General features: G+C 42.5%; 1 protein-coding gene across 1 annotated transcript in view; it reads right to left on the bottom strand.

The window, feature by feature from the left end:
- Nucleotides 1–20,175, bottom strand: part of ANXA4 (annexin A4) — a 63,976-nt gene extending 43,801 nt beyond the window's left edge. Inside the window, exon 1 of the mRNA XM_066267318.1 lies at nt 20,000–20,175. The gene's annotated coding sequence lies outside the window, so the exon portion shown is untranslated. The remainder of the gene's footprint in view (nt 1–19,999) is intronic.
- Nucleotides 20,176–27,828: the final 7,653 nt, after the last annotated feature.

Raw genomic sequence — 27,828 nt, 5'->3', positions numbered from 1 at the left:
GCTTGCACAGTTTACTGCTTGAAATTTTTATACGTGGTTTTCCTTTGTTACCTGAGTGACTCCTAGTACCAGCTGTGAACTAGAGACCTTGGGAATTTTGGTGCGCTGATTTTTCATTGGTGTCTGTATTTTTGAACTATTCTGCCTATTAAATGCAGACAAACTGGATTCCCCTCCTCTCAAACCAGTGACAATACATAAACAAGAAGCTGATATGCTGATAATGCTGATTATCGCTCACAATCATGATATGATCGTTTCATTGATTTTCGTGTTCGCTCATTCAACAAACATGTGAATTCCTGCCCATGCCTGGTACTGTTTTAGGCACTAAGAGGCACACTTCAGTTTCTACCTATAAACCCTTCATATAGAAAATTATTCCATAAGTCTTCTCTGTTCAAGAGTAGCTTATCATTGCCCTGGCCAGGTAGCTCAGTTGGTTAGTGTGTCATGTCATTCTAATATGCCAAGGTTGTGGGATCGATCCCTGCTCAGGGCACATAAAAGAATCAACCAATGAATGCATAAATAAGTGAAAAACAAACTGATCTCCTTCTCTCTTTGGCAAATAAATAAATATTTAAAAATAAAGAGTAGCCAACTAGTTAAAAATCCCTGGAGGCTGCTGGTGATGACTCAAGTTAGATTCACTTCCTACTGCAAGGACTCACTACAGCCTTTCTGAATGGTCATCTCCTAGCCGTTAGGCATTCTCCCTCTGGTCATGGGGCTCACTTGTCCACCGGACAGGTCTGGCTACTGCTAAGTGACTCAGCATCAGGGAAGTGGCCTTGTATTCTTTGTCCTGAGCTCTGGAGCTAGTGTCAGAGGAGGTTAGAAATGATGACCCTTTTGATTATGTTTATCCTAGTGGTAGCCACATTAATATAAAAATAATTATATAACCCAGTGTGCACCAGCAGCAAGTGAAGGATAAAATGTCAGAAACAGCTCTTCTAGCTTTTGCTGTGAACCAAAAACATTACAGGCTTTCCTTCAAAGCTATGGGTTCGCTCAGCTCTGACATGTTTTCCCAAGCCCTAGATGGCAGTTGCTTATGGTGTTATAAGTAGTGACCCTCAAGACTTAAAACACGACTATTCCTTTGATCTCAGAGTCAATAAGATCAAATGTTTAGCTAACTACAGGTGAGATAGCAATTCCAAGGCTGAGATGTAAGTACACAAAGAAAGCAAGAATAGAAATTAGAGGGAATACTCGTCCCCTGGAAAGAGTTCATTTCCACCAGTGCCGAATTATCAGGGAGAGAAGACTTGAGAGAGTGCCCAGCCCACCCCTTCATTTTGTAGACAAGAAACAGCCCTGTCTACAGGTAAATGGTGGATCCACCTTGTGGGTAATGTGCATGGTAATAATATGTTGGGTTCACTTGTCTGACCCAAGGTCTGGCAGGTGCTGCCATTGTGGACAGAGCCAGTACCCACTAGGATGGGAGGATCCATGCCATCCTTCTACTGAGAAACAGTAATTTGAAGGTCCAGACCTGAGGTTGATGGAGCCCACTTCACAGCCTCGTTGCTAATTTCACATGACGGCTATTCAGACAGGCAGGACGTCCTCCTTCAAAGACTATATAATCTTTCATAACAGAGTGGCTAGAGTCCAGAGTCCAATCACATGGATTTATAAACCCCCGATACCCACTTCCTACCTATATGATTTAGGGCTAGTTATTATTTCTCTGTACTTCCATTTCCTCATTGGTAACATGGAATTAATAGCAATACTTTATAAGGTTGTTGCAAAGATTAATCAAGCTATTATATCATGTAAAGTATAATACTTAGAAAGGTGCACACATTATGTACTCAACAAATGTTAGCTATTCTTTTTATTACTCTGCTCTCCAAGTATCTGCCACCGCTTTATAGTCTAGTGAGCTCTTTAGTGAGCTGTTTAAGGTGTGGGATATGAACTCTACCCATATTAAAAACATCTGTGGTGTACAGAGTTCAGGCTTTTACATCTACAAACAAGTCAAACCAGATTTCCCTTATGGTTCTTTTGGCCATCTAATCAATGAAGCTCTCTGTGTGCATGTCTGCCCTCTGAAAAAAGCATTGTCCCCATAGTTGGTCTGGACTCTAAGACAGCACCTTCCCTAGACTCTACTCACCAGATTCTCATACTGGGCCCCCAACTTTCCTGCTTCTAATTCTTAACAGTGCCTTGCACACAGTGCAGTGCAAGAAATCCTTGCTGACTTTAACTGAACTAGTTGCTCCTGCAGCCATAGGACCAGTTTTAATTGCCTTGGGCTTCCCGAAGGCCTGGTCTCCAATAGGGGTCCTTTCCCCTACAGCCTTTCTGGGTCTTACCCACAGTCTTCTCCTCTCACCTTGTTTTTGAGCCCCATGGTATTCACAAGAAACATTGACTTAGTTTTGATTACTCTGGTCACAGTGGGGTTTATTGTATTCTCTACCTTGAGGCAGGCAGGGATTTCTTTTTTTTCTTTTTTTTTTTTTTTACAGAGACAGAGAGTCAGAGAGAGGGATAGATAGGGACAGACAGGCAGGAACGGAGAGAGATGAGAAGCATCGATCATCAGTTTTTCGTTGCGACACCTTAGTTGTTCATTGATTGCTTTCTCATATGTGCCTTAACCGTGGGCCTTCAGCAGACCGAGCAACCCCTTGCACAAGCCAGTGACCTTTGATCCAAGCTGGTGAGCTTTGCTCAAACCAGATGAGCCCGCACTCAAGCTGGCGACCTCAGGGTCTCGAACCTGGGTCCTCCGCATCCCAGTCCGACCTCTATCCACTGTGCCACCACCTGGTCAGGCAGGCAGGGATTTCTTAAGACACAAAAAAGAAATAAAAGACAATATTGATAAGCAAACCTTATTCTGAGTGAATGAAGCCAAATAAAGTTTTATATGAAATTCCAGAACAAGCAAAACTTATATATACTGCTAGAAAGCACAAAGTGGCTGTCTGGAACCAGGGATTGGGGGGGGGGGTGGTGGTGAGCAGAGGAGGTACCAACTATAGAGGAGCTGAAGAGAAGGAACTTTAGGAGGTAATGGAAATTTTCCTTATCTTGACTAGGGTAGCAGTATCCAGATACGTACATTTGTCAAAACTCATTTAACTCACCTCAAACCCATTAGGGTGGCTTCTATAAAGCAAAACATAAAATAACAAGTGTTAGTGAAGATGTGGAGAAACTGGAACCCCTTGTGCACTGCTGGTGGATGTATAAAATGGTATAGCCACTATGGAAAACAGTATGGTGCTTCCTCAAAAAGTTAAAATTAGAATAATTGTTATAGCCCTGGCTGGTTGGCTCAGTGGTAGAGCGTCGGCCTGGCGTGCGGGGGACCTGGGTTCGATTCCCAGCCAGGGCACAAAGGAGAAGTGCCCATTTGCTTCTCCACTCCCCCCCCCCCCCTTCCTCTCTGTCTCTCTCTTCCCCTCCTGCAGCCGAGGCTCTATTGGAGCAAAGATGGCCCGGGGGGCTGGGGATGGCTCCTTGGCCTCTGCCCCTGGCGCTAGAGTGGCTCTGGTCGCTGCAGAGCTATGCCCCGGAGGGGCAGAGCATCGCCCCTGGTGGGCGTGCCTGGTGGATCCCGGTGGGGCGCATGCGGGAGTCTGACTGTCTCTCCCCGTTTCCAGCTTCAGAAAAATACAAAAAAAAAAAAAAAAAAAGAATAATTGTTATATGATCCAGCAATTCCGCTTCCGGGTTAATATTCTAGTTATATATACTTCTGGATACATATATACGGAGGGAGTCTTTTAAAAAAATTGAAAGCAGGGACTCGGAGATAGTGTACACCTATGCTCACAGCAGCATTATTCGCAGTAGCCAAAAGATGGAAGCAGCCCATGTGTCAACTGACGAATGGATAAACAAAATGTGGTGTGTGTATATATATATATACACAATGATATAGGATCTTTTTTAGGAAGGAAATTTGACACATGCTACAACATGGATGAATCTTAAGGACATGATGCTAAGTAAAAAATGTCAGATACAAAAAGACAAATACTGTATGATTCCACTTACATGAGGTACTTAAAGTGGTCAAATTCATAGAACAGAGAGTAGAATGGTGGTGCCAGGGGGTGGAAGAAGGGGCTAATAAGGAGTTATATATAGTTTAGAAGGTAGGGTTACAGTTTTGTAAGATGAAAGGAGTTCTGTAGTTGGATGTTGGTCATTGTTACACAACAATGTAAATATACTTTAAAATAATAAACTGTACAGTTAAGAACTATATACTTAAAAATGGTTACATTTTATCTTATGTGTATTTTACCACAATTTGTAAAAGTAATTAAAAAAAGCCAACTCCTTAAAACCATCCTTGTCAAACTAACCACTTAAAATCTTGTGTGTTTTATTATCTGTGAATTATACATCAATAAATTATTATACAAATATATAGCCCAAGAGACCAAGGTCTCAGCTTTGCAGGCCGACAGTGCCCTCTTAGGGAAGCATGCTGCTGTTACCCTTACATTGAGCAATATCCACCCTAGTAAATAATCTAAAAAGCCACATAACCTTTGCACAGCATCCTGGGTAAAATCATATGTGCTCAGGTGTAACAATTATTCAAAGAACAACATCTGTCCAGCATAGTTAGGCTTTGCCACGGGTTTGATTTTGTTCCCTGATTCATTTCCAGAGTTATTTTAGAATCAAAGGCCCTCAAGGAAATGTGAAAGGTCACTTAATTCCAAATCCTCCTTCTGAAATTCCATAAGTAAACTATTCTATGCAAATAAGAATCTGATGCAAGAATCTAACCAGTTGATCACAAACTGTTAGTATTAATCTCTAGCTCTTGACTGTTCTATTACCAGGAACTCTCAAAGGTCAAAATGCACTAGCATCACCTCGGGCCTCTCTCCCTGTGAATCACAAACTACAAGTTGCCATATCCTGAGATCCAAATCCCAAGGCTGAACAGTACTCTTGTCTCAGCAATCAGAAGTCTTACTGATAAAACAAGAGGAGTACCTCATTAGGAAAAAGAACCTCGAATCTAGCACCTGGCCTTTATTTTATAATCTTTCCCAAAGAAACTAAATCTACTCCATCTTTCTTTATAAAACCCTTGTGATGCAGAAAGGGAATAGATAGACTGGACCCAAATAAGAAACTAAATACTATCATCTTCCTTTATTCATGGTTTTGCTTTCTGGGGTTTCAATTGCCCATGGTCAAACACAGTCCAAAAATATTGAATGAGGCCCTGATCAAGTAGCTCAGCTGGTTAGAGCATCATCTAGATATGCCAAAGTTGTGGGTTTGATCCTCGTTCAAGGTATATACAAGAATCAACCAATGAATGCATAAATAAGTGGAACAACAAATTGATGTTTCTCTCTCTGTCTCTTCTTCCTTTCTCTCTAAAATTAATCAATAAATAAAATTTAAAAATAAGGAAAAAATTAAGAATAATGAATGAAAAATTCCAGAAATAAACAATTCATAAATTTTAAATTTTGTGCAGTTCAGAGTAAAACAATGAAATATTGCACCATACCACTCTGTCCCACCCAAGACATGAATCAACCTTTGTCTAGTGTATCCATGCTGTATACACTACCTACTGTTGGTCACATAGTTGCTATCTCAGTTACCAGAAAGAGAGAGAGAGAGAGAGAGAGAGAGAGAAAGAGGGAGGCCACATTCACATGACTTTTATTACAGTATGTTGTCATAATTGTTCTATTTTATTATTAGTCATAGTTGTTCATCTCTTACTGTGCTTAATTTACAAATTAAACTTTATCATAAGGATGTATGTATAGGAAAAAACATAGTATATATCAGGTTTAGTACTATCTGCAGTTTCAAGCACCCATTGGGAGTCTTGGACTATATCCCCCATGGATAAGGGAGGGCTACTGTACAGGAGAGAGGGTATTGCAGTGAGTCAGTGAGAAAGCCAGACATTCAGCCAGGCTTCCTGTTTGTTGCCTTACTAGGTCTTATTTGCCTGTAGGTAAAAGAACAGGTATTATGCAGCCCAGTCATTTCCCTACCAACACCACCACTTCGGTCTGCCCATGAAGGAAGAAAACACTTCCCAGATGAACAGGAAAAGCAGCTGGGTTTCCCTTCATAGATTTAGCCTTGGAGATCTGGAAGTGAGCTGAGAATAAACACTGGTCTCAAGTGTTCCATTTTAGTCTGATGCCTCCCATGCCCTGCAAAAATATTCTAGCTTTGTGGGCAACAGCCCCTCCCCCGGACCAGCCACTCCGTCAGTGGGCCAGGGCAGCGTCCTATTTCCAAATCTTTCCAGAATCCAAGTTGACTCTGGCAGAAGAATACCAAAACAGAACTGTTAAAAATCTTCCACAAGGGATTTCTGATTCACAGAAGGAACTTACTATTTCTGATCCAGCCTCTCCAAAATTTTTCATTAAAAACCTCATGAAGGCATGGGAAGGCAAAGGAAGAAAGTCATGACAAAACAGAAAAGACAAGGACTGACATGCGATACTGTCAGAAGATGAGAAGAACAAACTAATTTAAGGCAGAGAGAGAGAGAGAGAGAGAGAGAGAGAGAGAATGTGTGTGTGAGAGAGACAGAGAGAGAGAGAGAGAGAGAGAGAGAGAGAGAGAAGTCATACCTCTCCATCAGCTCTGTATGATGATGTGGGGACCCAATAAAGAAAACCCCACCCCAGCCTACTCACTCTCAAACCAGCCAAGAGGTGTTGGGGTGGACACTGTGGTGGTAGAGTAAATGCAGGGAGAGGTGACCAATGTGAAGAACCCTGGCAGAGATGCATGTTAGGAAGTACTATACAAATACATATATATAAATTTTTATTATTTTTTATTTTTTTTAATTTTCAGCTCAGGCATTGGGAGTAGGAAAAGATGCCACCTTGGAAAGGCAGAGAAGAACAAAGGGAAAACCAGCTTGAAACTGGGAACTGAACCAGGCACTATACAAACAACTTTCTCTCCTGCTTAAAGCTGATGTCAACACAAAAGGTGCACAGCTTGGGGCTAACGTGTTCTGCTCACTGTGTTTATTGACAGGCACAGTCTCTATACCCGAACTGAACCAAGGCACACATATGGTTACTGAGCAATTGAAATCCAGCCAGTGTGATGAGGAAACTGAATGTTTAATTTTGTTTAATTTTAATTAAATTTAATTTTTTGCCTTGGCCAGAGAGCATCATCCCTATATGCCAAGGTTGTGGATTCAGTCTCTGCTCAGGGCCCATACTGGAACAGATCAATGCTTCCGTCTGTGTGTCTGCCTTGTCTCCCTTCCTCTCTCTCTAAAATCAATCAATAATTTTTAAAATTTATTTCTATTTTTTTAGTGAGAGAGAGAGAGAGACAGACAAGAAGGGAGAGAGATGAGAAGCATCAATTCTTCATTGCGGCTCCTAGTTGTTCATTGATTGCTTTCTCATATATGCCTTGACAGGGGGAGGGGAGCTCTAGCAGAGCAAGTGACCTTGGTCTTCAAACCAGTGACCTGTTGGGTTCAAGCCAGAGACCATGTCCATGATCCCATGCTCAAGCTGGCAACCCTGTGCTCAAGCTGGTGAACCCATGCTCAAGCCAGCAACCTTGGGATTTCTAACCTGGGTCCTCAGCATCCCAGGCTGACGCTCTATCCACTGTGCCACTGCCTGATCAGGCAATCAATAAATTTTTTAAACATTTTTTTAATTTTAATTTTAGGCCCTGGCCAGTTGGCTCTGTGGTAGAGTGTCTGCCTGGTGTGTGGATGTCCTGGGTTCAATTCCTGGTCAGGGCACACAGGAGAAGTGACCTCTTCCTCACCTTCTCCATTCTCTTATCTTTCTCTTCTTCCCCTGCAGCCATGGCTCAGTTGGAGCAAGTTGGCACTGGGCTCTGAGGATGGCTCCATGGCCTTTCCTCAGGTGCTAAAATAGCTTAGTTGCCAAGTAATAAAGCAAGGATTCCAGATGAGCAAAGCATCACCCTGTTGGGGGCTTGCCAGGTGAATCTCAGTCGGGGTGCATGTGGGAGTCTGTCTCTCTGCCTCCCTGCTTCTCACTTAGGAAAAAAAATTAATTTTAAAAATTGAAACAGTATAAAACATTTTTCCATAACACACAACTTTAATGTTCTGGTCAGGTTGCATTTCACTTTAACCATTCTTTGCATTGTATAGTGCACAAGCCTGGCACAATGCATTTATTCTAGTATTACACCTAATCACACTACCAATTTAGTTGGTGTCAATAGATTTATTTTCTTTCAATAATACTTTCTTTTTGTACTGCTGCAACATTTTAAATGTGTTTATTTGAATATGTTTTAAAGACAGTACAAGTTACAGTGATATCTATGTAAATTATAATTTGTAATTAAATTTAAATACTTATTATTTTAATTGTAACAAATTATTTTCCAGTTAAAAAAATAAGTATGGACACACTTTAAATTTAAAAATCAAGGCATGTCTGTAATGTGGAATGGAGTGGAGAGGCAGAAGTATTATGACTGGCACCATAAAGAAAAAGAGATTGGATTAGCATAAGAGTTAGAGAATTAACTTGGACAGGTGCAGTTTTAAAAGTGGTATGCTGTTAGTTTCTTTTTATTTTATGAGAGAGGAAGGGAGATGTAAGACAGACTTCCCGCATGCGCCCCAACCTCGTGGATCCACATGGCAACCCCAGTCTGGAGCCAATACTCAAATCAACCTAGCGATCCTAGCACCTGAGGCCGATGCTCGGACCAACCAAGCTATCCTCAGCACCCGGGGCCAGCATTCAAACCAATCAAGCCACTGGCTACAAGAGGCAAAGAGGGAGAGAAGGGGGAGTGAGTGGGGGAGAGAAGCCAATGGCCACTTCTCCTTTGTGCCCTGACCCAGGATTGAACCCAGGACGTTCATACACCGGGCCAACGCTCTACCCCTGAGCAAACTGGTTAGGGCATGCTTTTAGTTTCAAAGTCAATCAATTCTTCTAAAAGAAGATAAACCAGTTTTTTCAACATAGATGCAACTATGAAAGAAAAATTATTTTTTGGTACTCAATTCAGATATTGGAAAAATGTTTAAAAAATGGGTAAGTGAATCTACATAAAAACTAAATTTCATGAAATCTAAATACAGATCAAGTATTTCTGATAGAAATTTTGCATCAAATTTAGATGTTATGTCAATGTAAAACACACAACAAATTGTAAAAAGTTAGTATAAAAAGAGGACTGTAAAATATCTCTTAATAATATTTTATATTGACTACACATTAAAATTATAATACTTGAATATATTGGATAAAAAAAAATGACCAGTATAATATCAATAAATCCTCTGAGACTAAAGATTTTGACTTACATAATAAAGATTTTGGCTTTGACTCAGCACATCAAGGTCAAGATTAATTTTCTACGATCATTCTTTTCTTCCATCACTCTATTTAATTAAATGGCAAGAGATTTTAGATTTTAAAACACACAGGGATTTAAGAGACCTTATCAAATCATATGCAAACATTATTCTTTTCACTACTGCTTGGTTTCAACTAAATTACTTTTTTCCATAAAAATAGAATCCTCCAGGATGAATTCTTCTAGAAGAAATGAAGAGTATAGCAAAAATCATAGAAAATTTAATAGCAACACCTCAAGAAATCACAGAAAAGATGAAACAGAAAATGCTGGTTAGCTATTAATTTATTTTTAATATTAAAGATTAAAATGTACATGGCAGAAAATTTGTTGTTTGGTTTAATTTCTGTTTTAGCAACTTCTCCTCTCTTTCAGCCATTATTATTTAAGTTGCCTGGATGATCTGATGGACTTGTTTCCCAAGCCTGGTAGAATGTAGGTAGAGGTAGAATTTTCCATTTTAATGCTGAAAATTATAGATCTATCTACTGCCTACAAATGGAAAAGATTACTTTTCACAGAATCTTTAGAGACTATGAGGTCTTTAGCATTATCTGTTTCCCCCTTTAATTTTATTTTAGTAAAAAAAAAATTTTATTTAGAAATTAAATAGGGTGACATTGATCAACAAGAGTACATAGGTTTCCCTGGAGATCATTATGCTAAGTGAAATAAGCCAGGCAGAGAAAGAAAAATATCATATGATCTCACTTATATGTGAAATCCAATGAACAAAGTAAACAGAAATGGAATAGAGGCAGAGGCGGGGTCACAGGGAGCAGAGGGACAGCTGTCAGAGGGAAGGGGGCTGAGGGGATGGGATCAGAGAAGGTGATGAATTAGAGAAACTATATATATCAATACATAACACAGAGATACAGATAACAGGACAGCAAATCCCAGTGGGAAGCGGGGAGGGAGTTAGGGGGAAGGGGGCAAAAGGGGTATAATGGAGGACATGGGGGTAAGGGGTAAGGGGGTGTTATATTGAGTGGGACACTTGAATCCATGTTAACACAATAAATTAAAATTAATAAAAAATTTTAAAAAGAGTACATAGGTTTCTTATTAAGTTGACTTTAAGCACTGAAAAGGACATTTGAAAACAATGCTTAGATCATATACTTTCTTTTTTTCCCTTTCTCCCAGAGACTTTTATTATTATTATTATTATATTTATTAATTTTAGCAAGAGAAGAAAGAGAGACAGTAACAATCTGTTCCTGTATGTGCCCTGACCGGGGATCAAACTAGCAACCTCGGCCCTGGCCGGTTGGCTCAGCGGTAGAGTGTCGGCCTAGCGTGTGGAGGACCCGGGTTCGATTCCCGGCAAGGGCACACAGGAGAAGCGCCCATTTGCTTCTCCACCCCTCCGCCGCGCTTTCCTCTCTGTCTCTCTCTTCCCCTCCCGCAGCCAGGGCTCCATTGGAGCGGAGATGGCCCGGGCGCTGGGGATGGCTCTGTGGCCTCTGCCTCAGGCGCTAGAGTGGCTCTGGTCGCAACATGGCGACGCCCAGGATGGGCAGAGCATCGCCCCATGGTGGGCGTGCCGGGTGGATCCCGGTCGGGCGCATGCGGGAGTCTGTCTGACTGTCTCTCCCTGTTTCCAGCTTCAGAAAAATGAAAAAACAAAAACAAAAAAAAAACAAAAACCTAGCAACCTCTGTGTTTCTGGATGATGCTCTGGCTAACCAACTGAGCTATCCCGCTAGGGCAAGAACTTATACTTTCATTTTCTGTTTGTTCTAATCTTATAGTACAATTGTGATCATAGTGTGTATATAATTTTGTGTTCTGCTCTCCTCTTCATTTCCCATTTTCCATACAATCACCATATTTATCATTTTACTAATTTTATACTCCACCATCATATTGATATAATTTTTTCAATGTCTATACTACTAGTTGTTCAAAGTTTTTTTCATACCACGATAGCAATCTTTATAATAATTACCTTTGTAGATATATATTTTATATATATATATATATATATATACTAGAAAGCCCGGCGGTCATACGAAATGACCTCTGTTCTAGATATTATAAATTGTAATTAAAATGATTTGTGCAAAGGTGTCTGCTAATTCAAACTGAATTACCCAGGGCAGGTGGCAAGGACGCCCCTTTGCTTAGTGCCCCACGGGGTTTCCTCCTTCTACTTGCTTAATTGCTTAAAGTAGAGTGCAATGAAGGAAACCACTGGCGGTACATTTCTTAAGAGCCACCGCTAGCTCAATAAATAAAGGTGATTTAAATAATAAAATGTTAATTCACATGTCAAAGATTTCTTTGTACACATTTCTTGTGTAGATCTTTTCATTATTTTTAAGCTCGCCTTGCAGAGGACCATCAATTATTTTTAATTTTACGTCCGTTCTTTCACAAACTCTTGAACAGGCAACATAAAGTTGACCGTGTCCAAATGCAGGCTCAGGTAAAAAAATGCCAAAACGTGCCAAACTGGCTTCTGAGGGATCAAGTATATATAATCGAGCAAACTTTCTTTTCCCGTCAGAAGGATGCAAAGTTCCAGTTTGATGGTAAACTTGACCATGAAGTCGAAAGCAATAAAGTCCTGGTCCAGGCAAGTCAATTGGTTTGTTTCCCATGGACACAAAAGCAAACAAACTATTAATGGATCGAATGCTATCCATGTACTGTTTGCTATTTGGATGCTGATTAGTCAATAATTTATTCAAGAGTGGTGGATAATTCTCAATTAGTGGAACTACAATGTTTCCGTACTTGCAACATTGAGAAAATCCTTTTTTGCCATGGTCAAATCGATTAGTTTCTAACTTGAAGTTTAAGGACTGACAGTGTTCACATTTAATATTCATGTCACCAGAGGAATGCTCAAAAATTAAAGTTTCTCCGTTTGAAACTGTTTTAATCCTTTTTGCGTTTCGGTCAGCATTACTCTGTTGTTTTTTTTGCATTTCTCTCCTGCCTTTGTTCAAGGGACTCATTTTGTCGAGACAGGCTTGTTTTGCACCTGAGGCAAGCCTTATTTCTCTATGCTCATCAGTCTCATTTTGCTGAGAAAGACGCATTTGCTCTGTGACTGAAGCAAGCCTTGTCTTTCTCTGCTCAGTGGTTTCTTTTTGTCGAGAAAACCGTTTTTGTGCAGCTTTAGCTCCTTTTCTCTCCTCTTCAGTGCTGTATTTTCTAGGAGGCATTCTTAAAAGAAATTATGTTAAGACGTAGTTTTTATGTAAAACAGATGATTGCCAATGCAAACAAATGTTCACCTTCCCCCTGACCCGCTCAATTTGCGTTCAGCCGTGGCAACTTCACCCCATTGGCTAGTACAGTTACGCAAGCAACCAATAAGCTATCGGCAACAAACAGACACTTAAGCCGCATATAATGAAGATGTAGATAGATATTTTAAAAATTTTAATCAGAGGAGAGGAGGCAGAGAGACAGACTCTTGCATGCGCCTGGACTTGGATCCACCCGGTGTTGGGCAGATAAAATATATTATGCTCACTTTGTTAAAGATGGTGCTGCCCACGTGGAAGCCGTTGCCCAGGTGATATTGTGTGTTGGGGACAGGCTGTGGGCAGGCAGGCTCCTTGTAGCCTGGGGCTTGGTTTTAGGACTAAGCCTTTCCCACCCTTTTTGATGTGGAGTGGTGCAATCCCATCATGCCTCAGATAAGTGACTTTGTATTAGAGACTTCCCTATTTTGTATATTGGATTAAAGGTTTTGATTTCTGCACTATAAAGTGGGCAGACCGGGAGCTTGCTCTCTCGGTTCCTGAGATGAGCATTAGAGGAGAGAGCAGGTTGGAGAGCAGAGTAAGGCCACGTGGAGGCCAGGAAAAGCAGCCAAGATGGTGGAGTGCTGAAAGAGAAGTCAGTTAGTGCAGAGTTTGTGCAGAGAGAAGGAGATGGGGAACAAAGGAGAATAAAGCTTGTGAGGTAGACACCTTTGATTCTAGGAAACTCGAATAAGTCAGTAGCTTTGTGAGCACTGAATGAGTGGGTTTTGGAGCCCCATGTGTGTGTTTTACTTGCCCACTGGGTTCAAGCTAGGATTAAAGCTAATGGCCCACCAGTTCGTGGCTCTGTTGTTTCATTACCATCTGTCCGAATCCTATGCAAACCTGCATGGGCTGGGCGGCTGTGACGGTGGCAGTGGATACTGGCTTTAAACCTGGCAAGCTGTGTCTGGAGTCGATGCTCTGCCCATCTGGAGCTATTGCTCCATTGCAACCAGAGCCATTTTTTAGCACCTGAGGCAGAGGCCATGGAGCCATCCTTAGCGCCCAGGCCAACTCACTTAAGCCATGGCTGCAGGAGGAGTACAGAGAGCGAGAGTGAGAGCAAGAGCAAGAGAGAGAGAGAGAGAGAAGGGGAAGGTGTTGAGAAGCAGATGGTCGCTTTTCCTGTGTACCTGGATCGGGAATCGAACCTGGAACATTCACATACCAACACTGTACCACTGAGCCAACTGGACATGGTGGAGATATTTTTTAACCTATTCCTTGTGATAGGGATTATAATGACAATGAATATTTCTAGTTGCCCTCCAAATTTATAAGTCTACCCAAAGCCCAGCCAGCCATTAACTTGCTTGCTTTGTTTATTCATAATTTAATATTTAGATGGAAGACTGAACCCTATTATTGGTTTAACTTACTTTTTTTAAATTAGTTTAAGTAACACTAAATCTTTCTCTTTTTTTCTTACTTGTATCCTGTTTTGTGAATTATTTGTTTGCATTTTTTGCCCATTTCAAAGATCTTGATGCTTTGCTAACATTTATAGAAATTATGCATATATTATAAAATTTAATATTTTATATTTAAAATGTATCATTAAATATTTTTCTAATTTAATATTCTCTTTTTAGTATAGTAAAAATTTGGAAGAAAATTTAAAATCATACTCACCCATCTTTTTTTTTTGTGCTCCCTCTTATTACTTCAATAGCTAAAAAATCTCTTTCTGGCCCTGGCCGGTTGGCTCAGCGGTAGAGTGTCGGCCTAGCGTGTGGAGGACCCGGGTTCGATTCCCGGCCAGGGCATACAGGAGAAGTGCCCATTTGCTTCTCCACCCCTCTGCCGCGCTTTCCTCTCTGTCTCTCTCTTCCCCTCCCGCAGCCAAGGCTCCATTGGAGCAAAGATGGCCCGGGCGCTGGGGATGGCTCTGTGGCCTCTGCCTCAGGCGCTAGAGTGGCTCTGGTCACAACATGGCGACGCCCAGGATGGGCAGTGCATTGCCCCCTGGTGGGCAGAGCTTCGCCCCATGGTGGGCGTGGCGGGTGGATCCCGGTCGGGCGCATGCGGGAGTCTGTCTGACTGTCTCTCCCTGTTTCCAGCTTCCGAAAAAAGAAAAAAGAAAAAAAAAAATCTCTTTCTGACTGACCAGGTGGTAGTACAGTGAATAGAGTATCAGTCTGGGATGCTGAGGACCCAGGTTTGAAACCCTCAGGTCACCAACTTGAGTGTGGGGTTGCCAGCTTGAGTGTGTGGGATCATAAACATGACCTCATGGTCACTGGCTTGAAGTCCAAGGTCACTGGCTTAGCCCAAGGTCGCTGGCTTGAATAAGGGGTCACTGGCTCAGCTGCAGGCCCCAGGTCAAGGAACATATGAGAAAGCAAACAATGAACAACTAACGTGCTGCAACTAAGAGCTGATGCTTCTCATCTCTTTCCCTTCCTGTCTGTCCCTGTATCTCTCTCGTGTGCGTGCTAAAATATATATAGCCTCATCATTCTTATCTATAAAAATGGTAGCATATCACACAAACATATTTTTAAGGGAAAAAAATCTTTGATATCATCCTATATTGATTCTTATTAATCTGCATTTTTTATTTTATTTTTTTTAATCTGCATTTCTTTTAAAGAGCTGCATAATATCGTACTGTGTGGATATTCCATAATTTAATCAGCCCCTTACTGATAGATATTTAAGTCATTTATAACCTTTTGCTGCTACAAACAAGGCTGGAATGCTTGGGCTGATGATACCACTGGGCTTATACCTAGAAAAGACCCCCCTCCAGGAGAGATAGCTCAATTACAGGTAAGTCAGGGACCGCCCTCCCTCTCACCACAGCGTCCCTCTACTTTAGTTTCTAATAATAACTTACTGTTACCTCTTGGAGGGGGTGATGTGAGTGCCCTAAACCAGAGTTTTGAATCCATAGAGATTCTTTGGCCATTTCTGGGAATTTCTACTCTATTACAAGTCAGGTTGCTCGTGCTGCATTATATCTAGGCCTCAAAGGGTTAATGGTGTTGAGGTGGAAAGTTAAATGTCTTTTTCAGTGTAATTAACAGTCTGGCCTTTAGCTGCAATTTATTTCTGTTGCTAATTATGGATAAAACATTTACTATGGTTTTTATGTCTAGCAGTCCAGACCAAGAAGCAATATGGCAATTTTCTCACCTCAAACATCTTGAACCTTTAAAACAAATTCTTCAGAGGTGGTGGCTCAGGTTCCCATAACAAAAACTCTCAGTCCAGGTCAAACACAACTGAACACCAGTAAGTCACTCCCAGAAAACCAACAGGCCTTCAAGAGGAATCTTAAATTCCTCAGGAAAGTAAACTTTATTTTTATTTGTTTGATTTACATAGACTGTAAAATAATTACATAATATAATACCCATCATCTCATATTTACTCTTTTATCAACTTTCTTATATATCATATGGCAGTGTTAACGATCTCCATGATACTGTATTGGACATTATATCCTTACTTCTTATTTATCTTAGGGAAATTAATATTAATATACTAATCCACCTCAGTTTCAATGAAGTTTAAAAACAAACAAAAATCACTTTTGTAGGAGATCCATTTTGGTCTAGAGGTGTTGAGCACTGTATAACTATGGGGTGAATTGGATGTAATAGGTGTAATAAAGGGGCGTAACAAAGAGCTTGAAAATGGGGACAATTTCAGCAATTACCACATTATCTAGAGTTTATAGCATAATGACAGGCCTCTTTACTTACCAAACATGCACATATTCATATAAGTGTTTCTGAAGCTTAGTTTGTCAAAGCAAGGTCCAAGAAACTCCTGAATTACAATCATCCAGGGAGTCAATTAAATACGCAGATTTCTGGGTCTCACTTTGTCATACTAGATAAGAATTTTTTGGAGAGGGGCAAAAATCTGCATGTTATGCAAGCTTCCTGGAGGATGTACCTGAAGTTTGGAAACTATGGCTTTAGAAGTCATCTTATACACATGTAGCCCCATGTTCATTGCAGCACTGTTCACAGTGGCCAAGACATGGAAACAACCAAAAAGCCCTTCAATAGAAGACTGGATAAAGAAGATGTGGCACATATACACTATGGAATACTACTCAGCCATAAGAAATGATGACATCAGATCATTTACAGCAAAATGGTGGGATCTTGATAACATTATAAGGAGTGAAATAAGTAAATCAGAAAAAAACAAGAACTACATGATTCCATACATTGGTGGAACATAAAAATGAGACTAAGAGACATGGACAAGAGTGTGGTGGTTACCAAGGGTGGGGGGGGAGGGAGGACATGGGAGGGAGGGAGGGAGAGAGTTAGGGGGAGGGGGAGGGGCACAGAGAACTAGATAGAGGGTGACGGAGGACAATCTGACTTTGGGCGAGGGGTTTGCAACATAATTTGATGACAAAATAATCTAGACATGTTTTCTTTGAATATATGTACCCTGATTTATTAATGTCATCCCATTACCATTAATAAAAATTTATTTAAAAAAAAAAAAAAAAAAAAAAAAAGAAGTCATCTTATGGCCCTGGTGGTGGCTCAGTGGATAGAGCGTCAGCCTGGCATGTGGCTGTCCCAGGTTCCATTCCTGGTCAAGGCACACATGAGAAGTGACCATCTGCTTCTCTTCCCTTCCCTCTCCCCCTTCTTTCTCTCTTTTCCTATCACAGCCAGTGGCTTAATTGGTTCCGTGGGTCCTGGGCGCTGAGATAGCTCACTTGATTCAAGCATCCGCCCCAGCTGGGGGTTGCCGGGTAGATCCGGGTTGGGGCGCTGTGGGAGTCTGTCTCTCTATCTCCCCTCCTCACTTAAAAAAAAAAAAAAAAAAAGGAGTCATCTTAGTTTTTAGCCTTCTAGCTCTTCACAGCTTCATCAGAAAAGCCAGTGGATACCTCTGCCTAGATAACGTGTGGTAAGAGCTCTTGCCAACTCCAAGCCCACCCAACCTACAGGTTTCATAAGTCACTTCCTTATATCTAACCAGAAGCTACCATCTAAAAAAACTCCTACACAGCTCTGCCCAGCACCATAAAGAGTGAGTTTGATTCCCTTATCCACATGTCAAGTCCCTCAAGCATTTAGGGTCATTAACATGTGTCCCCATACCCACCTCAATCTGCCCTCACTAGTGGAAACAGCTTCAGTTCTTTTAACTACAATATATCTTACATGTCAGCTTGACAAGAAGAAAATTAAAAAGAAGAGAAATATTTGGTTAAGATTTAGTTAATAAGCCAGGGAGCCACAAATCCAAACCTCAAGTCACTATGAACCAAGCACTGCTGGAGCCATAGTAAAGCAAAGCAACTAAATCTGTTTATAGTGGTCAGATCCTCAAGGACCACAACTGGGAGCCTTGGGACCCTCATCTGTAAAACCAGGTTAACAACCCCATCTCAAGTTGAAATAAATATTAAGTGAGTAACCTAGGATGACTCTTACTCCAAGTCCCTCCAGGGAAGACGCAGGGAGCCTACCAAACTGCCCTCATAAGTAGCCTAATTGCAGTGAAAACAAGCCCTTGAGGGCTAGAGTTTTTTAAGTTTCTTGTTCTACATGAAAAAAGGTATCTAAACTTTGAATTTTCCTCCAAAACATATCTGTGATTATATACAAAGTGCTTTTATCCTCAAATATTTGGGTGAAGTTGACACCCAAGGAAAATCCCCCTCTCCCTTACTATTCTGAAGCTTTAGGTACTCCCTGGCATGCCACCTACCATCCCCGGTGCCTGCTGCTCACCTCCATCTCCCCTGGAGAAAAGCAGGCCTCCTCAGCCTAAAAGCAGATGAGCAAGATGGGGAAAACAAATGGGTGGCTGGACATAGACATGACCAAAGTAATGCACCACAAGAGAGGAGTCTGGGGATGACCAGGAGGCTCAGTCTTCTTTTTCTGACAACTGATGTGGTTCGACTTGTCTGTGTTTGAAATTGCTTTCAGAGAAAAATTATCCCTAACAAAGGCATCTAGGAGGAAAATTCAGAGACACACTTGATTTAGTAGGTGTGTGTTAGTGCAAACTTGTGTATCTGTGTATGTCCCCAAAGCAATAGAAGTCTGACCTAAGCTGAATGTAGGGGATCTGGCCTTGGCCATACAAGGCTTGGGAAGTAAGTAGGTCCTTGTGTGGCTTTGATTACCCATTTTCTAAATCCTGTCTCCTTCCTCTCCTGCTTGCTCTTCCACCTCTCTGTCATCTGAGAAGTCCCTGACTTAAATATCAATAGTGTTATTTGCAATGTACAGAGGAGATGGAAGGTTCCAGAACTGATGGACAATGTGATGTATCATTTGAGGAGGGGATCTTATCCATTTTCCCCACAAAAGTTGGGCAGATAGTTGAAAAGCAATAACCTCTTTGGTTCTAAAGTCTCCAGCTGGTCAAAGCCATGACAAAGAGTGAGACTAAGCCACTGGCAGATTCAAGTGATGATTCCCATAAAAACACATTCAATAATTGTAACAATAATAATAATAATTATTATTATTATTACAGAGTGTCATGTGCCAAGTAATGAGCTGGAGGTATGAGATACACAAGAAGGAGAGAAAAGATAAGAAATCAGGAAAAGGCCTGACCAGGCGGTGGCGCAGTGGATGGAGCGTCCGACTGGGATGTGGAAGGACCCAGGTTCAAGACCCCGAGGTCGCCAGCTTGAGAGCGGGCTCATCTGGCTTGAGCAAAAAGCTCACCGGCTTGGACCCAAGGTTGCTGGCTCCAGCAAGGAGTTAGTTACTCGGTCTGCTGAAGGCCCCTGGTCAAGGCACATATGAGAAAGCAATCAGTGAACAACTAAGGTGTCGCAAAGAAAGACTGATGATTGATGCTTCTCATCTCTCTCCATTCCTGTCTGTCTGTCCCTAACTATCCCTCTCTCTAATTCTCTCTCTGTCCCTGTAAAATAAATTTAAAAAAGAAAGAAAGAAAGAAAAAAGAAATCAGGAAAAGAAGTTTCTTAAAAGGAGGAAGGAAAGAATTAAAAAGCAAAACTTAGGTGTTGAACTGAGCCACCTTCAGGAAAAATGAACTAAATCCTTTGTTTTTAATGTCCAAACCCAGCACAGTGCTTGGCACACGAACCCAATAAATGACAACTGCGGTCTCGGACTGGAATCCTGAGCTGCGTGAACTGCACTGGAGGTCCTTCTGGATAAAGGCGGTGTCTGTCTCTCGTCCACCCGGAGCGAGTCCCGACCCGCGGCCTCCCGCTCCACCCAGGGCTGCTCGGGCTCGACCGCCCACAGGCTGGCAGGGGAACCCCCTCCTGGGCGCCGCGCGGGCCCGGCTTTCCCCGCGAGGAGCCCTTGGGCTGCCGCGCGCCCTTCCCTGAGCGCAGGACCCCAGGCCCTGGGTCTCCTTACCGATCGTGCGGGAGCGGGGCTGCTCTTGTCCTCAGCTGCTGAGGAGATCACACCCTTGTCGGGGCTGGGCAGCCGATCTTATCCCGGGCAGTCCCGCCCCAATACGGGGTGGAGACTGAGCCTTAGTTCCTGGTCGTCCCTCTGCCCACGAGACCGGAAAATCGTCTGGGACGAAACGCACCTGCAGCTGGGGACCGGGACTGCCTCGCCCCCAAGGTGGGGGCTAAACCCGGCCAGTGCCTGCTCCCGGGCCAGTCTCGCTCCCCCATTGCCTGGATTACCCAGCCGCCGGCACCGCCCAGCCCCGCTCCTGCCCGGCAGTGTCGGAGCCCCTGTACTCTTCGCGTCTCCGGTGTCCGGGCGCCACCACACCGTCCCCGCCGCACCCAGCTCGGCGCTGGAGCCGAGTCCCGCCTCTAGTCCAAGAAACTGCACTCCCTCACTACAGGGCTCAAATCACAATGCCACATTTCATTATCCTCTTGCACACTAAACATACATTACTAAAGTTCCCAGTAGTTCCACTTTCTCTTGAGAAAAATTGAGTTTCTTTCCTTGGGGAAACCGTTGGAGATAGGAGTTAGTGGCAGTCCCAGCTTTCCCTCTTCATCTGTTGAATTACCAGGGTTTGGTACTAGCCAGCAGCTCCTGGGTTCGGCCTTGGCACGCATTCGCCGTTATAAAGTTTGATGGGTTCATATCTGCGTCCCCGACTGGACACAAACCTCTCGAAAGCACTGAGTCTAGGTCATCTTTGCACCTGCGCCTGTATGTTTCCCGCACTGTAGTAAGTGCTCAGTGAATGCTGCAAAATGAATCCGCTGAGTCTACAGGCAAATTCCGATTTTAACAAAGTGTGGGTAGCTTTGGAGAATATGTTTGTTATCCAACAGATCAAGTGGCTATTAACACCCTTAAAGACGGAGAGGTAACGTTAAATTTCATTCAGATGTAGCTAAAGGAGGTGGTATGACATAGTTACAAGCCAGGATCAAACAGATGTGGATTTAAATCTGATTTTGTCCCTTTTCTGTGCTTGAAAACTTAAAGTTTCTAAGCTTCAGTTTATAAAATAAGAAGGAAGTAAAATTAACAGGACAAACAGTAGAAAAAGAATAAAATAAGGATAATTTGTTTCCTCAGACAGGTCAGAGAGACTATTACATCCCTTTAAAAATAATGATTATGCCTGACCTGTGGTGGCGCAGTGGATAAAGCATCGACCTGGAAATGCTGAGGTCGCGGGTTCGAAACCCTGGGTTTGCCTGGTCAAGGCACATATGGGAGTTGATGCTTCCAGCTTCTCCCTCCTTCTCTCTCTCTGTCTCTCCCCCCCCCCCCTCTGTCTCTCCCTCTCCTCTCTAAAATGAATAAAAAATTTAAAAAAATAACGATTAGGTAACCATAAAAAGAAAAATAGTGAAGAATGGAGCAAATGTTGTTAGCATCCTACTGAAACCCTTTCTAGGCAGGTGCACCCAGCTTATAGCCTCCTCTCTCCCCATAACTCCCCCAAGACTGGGTTGGGAAGCCAGTCTGAAGATCAGATATAAAAAGCCAGAAATAAACCTGTGATTCTCTTCATATTCCTGGGCTCCCATGAGCTTAGGATGAGGTTAGATTTCAGCAGAAATGACACCTTTGCTCTGCTTCCTCCTCTGCACTATCCTTTTTCACTTAGTTTCTCTTGAGAATATCCCTTCACTAAGGCAGTTACACCAGGGAATCCCTATCTCGACTCTGCTTCAAGGAATTGGACCTAAGATAGTGTTTTAAAAATTAATGTAATTGTTGAAATGAAAGACTCAAAGGGGCCTTTAAATTAAAGATAACAGAAAACATGCATTTGCTTCAGCTCCCTCTGGAAATCCATCTACAAAGAGAGTAGTTTTGTTTCGTTTTTAATCTCACAAGGACAAAGGAACAAGAGAGGGAAAATAACAGAATTCTGGAAACCCAGAAAGCAGATTGGCAGGTGATAATGGACTTTCACAGACCTGAGAAAACTGACTTCTAAGCCAAGAGTAGGGAAAGTCGAAAAGCAATGCGATATTGTAGAATTTCTCAGGATACACAGGAATTTGCTGCATCCGGTAGTTTGAAAGTGGACATTTAGTTAAAACTTAAAAACAGGAGGATTTTTTTGCAAGGTGTACAGGAAGCCATCAGACTCCACATCTCCCCTTCCCATACTGCACAGCTGCCACTGCTCCTGTCCCACTTGGGCGGAAAATTGGAAATGTTCTCTGGGGGTGGGGGTGGGGGGGTAAAGCAGAGGGTCTCCAACATGGAACATTTCAGGTATAGTTCAAGCACTTTGGTTATCTAAGGCTGCCTAACAAAATATCCCAAAACTTGGTGACTTAAAACAATGACCATTTTATTATATCTCATGATTTTGGGAGTCTGAATTTGCATAAGACTTGGCTGGGCAATTCTTCTGTTCCATGTGGCATCAACAAAGGTCACTTGGTGGTACTCAGCCGGCATATTATGGGCCAGCCTGGAGGATTCACTCAAGTCTGATAAGGATAGCTGGAAGGTTCATCGCATCTGGCACTGTTGACCAGAACCTACATATGCTTTTCCCACAAGGCAGTCAGTCTCAAGGTAATTGAATTTCCTACAGAAGTCTCAGGGCTTCCATAAAGCATACTCTAAGAGATCCAGGAAGAAGTTACTGAGCTTCTTATTCTCTAGGCTTGGAAACCCCTGACTATTATTTCTGTTGCATTCTAGAGGCCATGCAAAACACTGAGACTAGCCCAGATTCAAGGGAAGGGCTTTGTCTCTGAATGGGGTCAGGTGGCTAACAACAAAAAAAATGCCACCACCTTTAATCTACCACCCAAGGCTAGGGAAACTATATGAAATTGAAGATTTATATGAAATTTAATATGATGAACATTGAGCTGCTTAGTTTTCTTCACTTGGCACCTAAAACACTGGCAGCTAGGATAAGGAGTTTGGAATACTGTACTCTTCCTTGGGGAGGAGTAAGGATCTAAGAGACTGCCATCAGTGAAACTGTAGCAATTCTTTAATGAATTCACTGTGTTCAAGCCCCACCCACTTACACACAAGTACAAAGCTTCCAGGCAGCATTTTAGATCTCACTCTTAGGCTTGCAAAGTAAAGCACAAACCAGTTAGTTATATTAAAATTTCAGATAAACAACAAATAATGTTTTATTAATGTACAAAATAGTTATTTATATATTAAAAATATGTCCTAAAGATTGCATGGAACAGGCTTACATTAAAAATTATTTACTGTTTATCTAAAATTCAAATTTAACTAGGTGTCCTGTTTTATTTTATATTGCTAAATCTGATACTTTTAAATAAAAGCAGACTGCTGAAGGTCATCAGTATTTAAGGGAAAGATTTGACATGAAACAGAAAAAAAGGAACTTAGAAGAAAGAGAAACTATAAGGAGAGAAGAAAACTTTGAAAAATCTATTATCAAGATCCTTTGAGAAATAAAAATAGAATAAAGTGGGCTAAAAATAGAATGATTTCTCAAAATAAGAACACTCAGAGAACCAAACAGAGCTCTTTTAAATTAAAAATATGATAGCAAAAAACGAAAACATTCAGTAGAGTGGTAGGATAAAGTTTAGGAAACATCTTAGAATGTATAGACAAACGTCAAAATGAAGAGGAAAGTGGTGCGGAGGGGGAGAATTCTCCTCCTTTTTAGTTTCTGCAGTTGGACTAGTAATAAAATAATAGTTTTGGCCCTGGCCGGTTGGCTCAGCGGTAGAGCATCGGCCTGGCGTGCGGGGGACCCAGGTTCGATTCCCGGCCAGGGCACATAGGAGAAGCTCCCATTTGCTTCTCCACCCCCCTCCTCCTTCCTCTCTGTCTCTCTCTTCCCCTCCCGCAGCCAAGGCTCCATTGGAGCAAAAGATGGCCCGGGTGCTGGGGATGGCTCCTTGGCCTCTGCCCCAGGCTCTAGAGTGGCTCTAGTAGCGGCAGAGTGACGTCCCAGAGGGGCAGAGCATCGCCCCTGGTGGGCGTGCCAGGTGGATCCCGATCGGGCGCATGCGGGAGTCTGTCTGACTGTCTCTCCCACTGTTTCCAGCTTCAGAAAAATACACACACAAAAAAAATAATAAAAAAATAAAAAAATAGTTTTGACACAAGACTAGATTAACAGCAGAAAAATCAATTTAATACATGCACACAGGAGGTCATAATATGATACTCAGATTTTAAAATGAGACTCAAAAAATGATTGAATCAGGTACCTTGTTATACTTGTAAACAAACATTAAATTTATCAGAAATTTGCAGAACAAAAAAAAAGCTAATGTTCATTAGAAAGGAATACAATTTGGGGTATTTATTCATGAAGAATTTAAATGAAGTAGTAAACTAGAAAAGAGGCAACATGATATGCTTATACAGACTTTTTGGCTCTGAGTTATTTAACTCTAGCAATAAGGGGTGTCTTCCAGGGGGGGGGGAACCCCTTTTACATAGAAGATTTAATGTCTGCATTCAAGGAGGTAAGGGAGGGTCAAGGTGCCCTTCTGGCTCTGACTGCTTGTCAAGTAAACTTTAATTCACAGAAATCAATATGCCATTCTGGGCTACTTTGGGCGGCCTGTCTTGGGCCCTGACATAAGAAGAGATAAGAAAATTAGAAAGTCAGCCCAGGACATCTGGGAAACAGAGAAGAAAAAATCAATTAAATCATTTTATTTATCTATCTATCTATTTATTTATTTATTTTGTATTTTTCTGAAGCTGAAGAACCCTGCCTAATACAACTATCCTTTTTTTTTTTTTTCTGAAGTTGGAAACGGGGAGGCAGTCAGACAGACTCCTGCATGTGCCCGACCAGGATCCACCCGGCATGCCCAACAGGGGGCGATGCTCTGCCCATCTGAGGCGTTGCTCTGTTGTGACCAGAGCCATTCTAGCGCCTGAGGCAGAGGTCATGGAGCCATCCCCAGCACCCGGGGCCATCTGTTGGTCAAATAAGTTTGTAAACATGATATATATGTTTGCTCGCTTGTGACTTATATTGGGTGTGGGGGACAGGCTATAAGCAGGCCAGGTTGTTGTAGCCTGAGGTTTGGTTTTGGGACTAAGCTTTTCCCCACACCCTTGACTGATTGTATGATCTGGGTGGTGCACTCTCATGAGAAATCCAATTATGCCTTGGATAAGTGACTTTGTATTGGAGACTTCCTTGTTTGTATATTGGATTAAGGGATTTTGGTTTTCTACACTATAAAGTGGGACAGACCAGGAGCTCAGACACACAGTTCCTGCTATCACAATTGCAGGGGCTCCCCTGATCCCTTGCCCTTCATGGGAAGAGCTGGTTTTATGCTTTTCCCTTGTCTTCTTTTGTGGTTTGCCTGTCTTGGTGAGACACCAATAAATAGGATGGCCCCCCATCCTCTGACTCCGCCATTTCTTTATCGCCTGCCCGAATCCAATGGGAACCTGCATGTGAATGGTCATGATGACGGCTCCTGGCCTTACACCATCTTTGCTCCAATGGAGCCTTGGCTGCAGGAGGGGAAGAGAGAGACAGAGAGGAAGAAGAGGGGGAGGGGTGGAGAGCAGATGGGCGCTTCTCCTGTGTGCCCTGGCTGGGAATTGAACCCGGGACTCCTGCATGCCAGGCCGACGCTCTATCACTGAGCCAACTGGCCAGGGCAGCAATTATTTATTTTTAAATATGCATTTCTATACTGCAAATGCTTGTTGAGCCCAACACAATGGACAAAAACAGAACCACACTAAGGAATATTATGATAAAATTTCAGAAGACTGAAGATATAGAAAGGATCTTAAAAGCACCCAGAAGGTTGTAAAAATGAAGTTTCATACAAAAGATCAAAAACCAGATGGTAGGCCTGGTCAGGTAGCTCATTTGGTTAGAGCAAAGCCCCAATACACCAAGGTTATAAGTTTGATCCTGGTCAGGACACATACAAGAATCTAAATGTATAAATAAGTGGGACAACAAATTGATGTTTCTCTCTTTCAAATCAATAAATTAAAATAAAATTTAAAGAAAATAACCACGTTTAATACATATATATGCATGCAACTTTACATACATGGGAGAGTTAGAGACTCCCCACATGCACAAGAGGTTCAAAGATAGAGGATAAAGTATTTAAGACATTCTGAGCTCGAGATGATGCAAGGGGCCTTGGGGGCTTCCCCCCCCACCCCATGATTTAAGAGAGAGAGGAAGGGAGATGGGGAAGGGAGAGAGAAAGGGAGAGAGAAGCATCAACTCATTGTTTCACTTAGTTGTTCCATTTTGTTATGCACTCATTGGTTACTTCTCATAAGTGCTCAGCCATGGGTCGAACCTGAGGCCTATGTGCAGGGGTGGATGGTGGGGAAGGAGAACACTTTATCCACTGACCCACCTGGTCAGGGTGCCTTGGGGGCTTTAAGAAAAGCAGATGTTTAGTAAACAGAAGTTTGTCCTAGCCTATATATAGTTTAAAGGGGTTATCTCTGATAATCTCCCATGGGCAAGGACCCTAATTCAAGTTCTCCCAGGTAGTCAAGGGAAAGGCAGAATTTTCTCTTGAGCCTGTGGCTCAAGTTGCCTTTAGCTCAAAACAATCTGCATACCATAGAGGCACATCTTGGGGTAGCTTTTTCTGGACCTTCACATTGGTATCAGTAAGTATTACTGTTGATGATATACAATCATTTTTTAATTAAACAAAATTGTATTAAACTTTCAGCAGCAGACTGTATTTTTAAAAATTGATTGCAACAATATATTCCGTCTCACATGCTCTTCCAACACCGCCCCTCTCCCCAAGTCAAGAGATGGCATCTCTGCCTCCTCTCTTTGAACCTGAGGGGCTTCTTGTGTGGGCTTCTGTGACTACACCACAAAGGTAACACTGTGACTTTCCAGGCTGGGTCTTTTTTTTTTCTCAATTTAAAAAAAAAACAGGCCCTGGCCAGTTGGCTCAGTGGTAGAGCGTCGGCCTGGCGTGCAAGAGGTCCCGAGTTCGATTCCCGGCCAGGGCACACAGGAGAAGCGCCCATCTGCTTCTCCACCCCTCCCCCTCTTCTTCCTCTCTGTCTCTCTCTTCCCCTCCTGCAGCCGAGGCTCCGTTGGAGCAAAGATGGCCCAGGCACTGGGGATGGCTCCTTGGCCACTGCCCCAGGCGCTAGAGTGGCTCTGGTCACAACAGAGCGACGTCCCAGATGGGCAGAGCATCAACCCCTGGTGGGCATGCCAGGTGGATCCCGGTCGGGCACATGCGGGGAGTCTGTCTGACTGCCTCTCTGTTTCCAACTTCAGAAAAATACAAAAATAAATAAATAAATAAAAAATTTTAAAAAAATTTAAAAAACCATTCATTTTACAGAAGAGAGAGAGAAGGGTGGGGGGAGGAGCAGGCAGCATCAACTCCCATATGTGCCTTGAACAAGCAAGCCCAGGGTTTCAAACCAGTGACCTCGGTGTTCCAGGTTGACACTTTACCCACTGCGCCACCACAGGTCAGCTCCAGGCTGAGTTGTAAAAGGTGATAAAGCTTCTGTCTAGTTCTTTCACTCAGAACATATGCATCTGGACTCCTGAGCAGCCATGTAATAAATTCAGCTGCCCTGAAGCCACCATGTTTCAGATGCCACATGGACAGACCCCATGAAGATATAGAGAGTTGGAAGAGCCCTGGCTGTTCCAGCCCCAGCCTTCAGAACTTTTCCAGTGCCAGACATGTGGATGAGGAAGCCTTCAAGATGACTCCGGCACCGTCCCTGTCTCGCTGCAGCTAAGTGAGAGACTGTGAACGAGGACTACCTACTGAGCCCAGCCAGTC

Source organism: Saccopteryx bilineata, chromosome 3, assembly GCF_036850765.1.
Source record: "Saccopteryx bilineata isolate mSacBil1 chromosome 3, mSacBil1_pri_phased_curated, whole genome shotgun sequence".
NCBI classification, from domain to species: Eukaryota; Metazoa; Chordata; class Mammalia; order Chiroptera; family Emballonuridae; genus Saccopteryx; species Saccopteryx bilineata.
The sequence above is the reverse complement of the archived record's forward strand: the minus strand, read 5'-3'. Positions and strand labels throughout refer to the sequence as shown.